This window comes from Penaeus japonicus, unplaced genomic scaffold (genome assembly GCF_977035675.1).
Source record: "Penaeus japonicus unplaced genomic scaffold, GWHDUDI00000001_assembly GWHDUDI00000032, whole genome shotgun sequence".
Classification (NCBI taxonomy): Eukaryota; Metazoa; Arthropoda; class Malacostraca; order Decapoda; family Penaeidae; genus Penaeus; species Penaeus japonicus.
The window spans coordinates 17,300,643-17,303,142 of NW_028234434.1; the positions used below are offsets into that span (position 1 = coordinate 17,300,643).

The 2,500-nt window shown below is 34.1% G+C and overlaps 1 protein-coding gene across 3 annotated transcripts in view; it reads left to right on the top strand.

The window, feature by feature from the left end:
• Positions 1-984: 984 nt before the first annotated feature.
• The window catches only part of LOC122266020 (thioredoxin, mitochondrial), a 6,829-nt gene continuing 5,313 nt past the window's right edge, over positions 985-2,500 (top strand). The window contains exon 1 of one of the 3 annotated variants that reach the window (XM_043035570.2): positions 985-1,121. The gene's annotated coding sequence lies outside the window, so the exon portion shown is untranslated. Of the gene's footprint in view, positions 1,245-2,500 lie in introns of all 3 variants that reach the window. The other 2 variants (XM_043035572.2, XM_043035571.2) reach the window with 2 other exon arrangements.

Here is a 2,500-nt window from a genome sequence, read left to right on the forward strand (position 1 = left end):
AACCTTAACAGCGGTTTTTCTCCTGCTGATGGCCTCCTATCCTCCCACATTCTCCGCTTGTTACCTTACCCCGGACACCCTTCACACAGACCGCCGGACCCTATGACCTGACATGACCTGCCCCTGTTCCGTTCCCTGTTCCGCCGCCGCCTCCGTTTCCGTTCTCCTGTCCTCGCTTGACCTTCTTGTACCGTGTTTCTCCCCCCTTTAGCCTTTTATATACCCTCTTGTTCTCTTTCTCCTCAGACCTGAAGATGGGATCCAGATGGATCTTGAAACTGTTGTCTCAATTTCAATAAATCTGTTTTGTGTATAGTGGGTTTATCTGCCATTTATCAACACGGAAGAGTGTTTTGCAAGTCATATATATATATATATGCATATATATATATATATATATATATATATATATATATATATATATATATATATATATATATATATATATATATATGCATATATATATATATATATATATATATATATATATATATATATATATATGTATATATATATATGCACACACACACACATGAATGAAGTAATCTTTCGTTATCTCACGTAGATGGTATAACAGACATGTTATCATCGATACAAGAATATTTGATACACTTTAATTAACATTCACTCATTATCAACGGGTAGATCTACATATTTTCTTATTACCAAACCACCTTTGATGACTATAAGCGATGTAATGAAAGAAATATCATCAAAACAGAAAAACGTTCAAATACGTGACGTCTGACATGTATGAATGAAAGAGTCTCATTCACAAAGGAATTGAAAATGTGTTTTTGTTGATGCTGTCATTTTTAGAGATATTTGATTTAAAACTTTATAAGATATGATTTCAATGATGTTTTGCTTTGATTATTTATTCCAACGATTAAATCAAACTTAAAATAATTAGTAGACGAATTTCAAAATACTAAGAGTTTCCTCGCGAGTTCTAACAAACTCATATAATATCTCTAATTTTTTCAGAACGATGATATAAAACTTATAGAAATTTAAGCCGAATTATATTAGAATTGTAATATAAAGCAGAGAGATTTCGCTCACACTCGAATTCTCTCAAGATAAACATTACTATAATGAAAAAGTTGTGAATCGACGAGGTATTATTGCTTGTTTTACTCAAACTTGTAGTTAACAGAGGGTGAGATTGTATGTAGAACCTGCTAAGTTAGAGTTATGGAGTGAGAGATATTCGTATAAGTAAGAGAGAAGTATTTATTCGGGTAAGAATGGTATTAGAGATGTTATATGTGATAATGTCCGAACTGAAGAGGTGCAGGTTGGTAATAAATAGGAATTGTATGTATTTATAACTAATTTGTGGTATGTTCTAACTTAAACTCACCTTGATTTGTGATTTTTACTAACGCTGTAAGGTTTTCTTATGGATATGAACTAGTTCTTGTTTTGAACAAGGAGAATGATGTAACCCCCATTATATAAGGACCCAATGACCTTTTGTTATGCTATTTTAAGCTCACATGTACTCACTTTAATCCTCTTCAAATTTGACTATTAACCCTTTCCCGACGGGTGCACTTTCTACGCGAAGTCCCATATGCCGGGCGATTGCAATATTGCAATGAAATCGTCACAATAGGATGACGCCCCGGAACGGGAGTTTTTGGCTGTGTCACACGGGTGTGACGCACCGTCGTCATTGGGTTAATGACTGATATTAAATAGAAGGTGGTAATTGTCCAGAATAGGACTACATGAAACATTAATGTGACTTCAGTACTTTTCATTGGCAAAAGCCAACAAACTTCCTCCATACATATTCGGCCAAATAGAGCTTGGGCTTGTTCGTTTTATGAGAAATTGCTAGGGAGGTTTGTCAGTTCTGTTTTGCCAGGATAAGCCGGATGGAAGTTTGTTTGCTAGTGTGGAAATATAGCTTCTGTGTCACTGTAATTACTCGTATCAATATCTTGCTATGTCATAATTTTTCACTTGTGCAGAATAATTGATGTAAGTGTCCTTTTTTTTGTGAGGAAGTATTATTGATCTCTCTCTGCCTTTACTTGTTCATATTCTGGGCAAAAACCTGAAAACTAAGAGGCTTAATAAAAGTAAATGCTAAAGTGAAAAGTGTTTAGAAGACCCCCTGTAACTAGCAGGACCCTTCAAAATGGGACTTTTTTCCTCATGATTATATTAGCTGTATTCTGTTTAGGTTCACTTAAAACCTGGATAGAGGCATGTGTTATTATAAGTAATGAAAGGTCAGTGGCAGACGTGAGGGTGTCTTCTAAGCATAATAAAATAATGATAATGATATAATAAGGTAGTAAAGACAAAAAGGAATCAAAATTAAATATGAAAGCTGACTTATTTTTTGATGATTTAAAATCCTCAGCAGGAATTATGCTCAGACACCACATTTTAGTCATATTTTCCAATTTAATTATCTTTAACCTGACTACCCATTTTGGTATTATAGATGGAGAGGTATGGTAGCTATTCTTTTTAATCAATG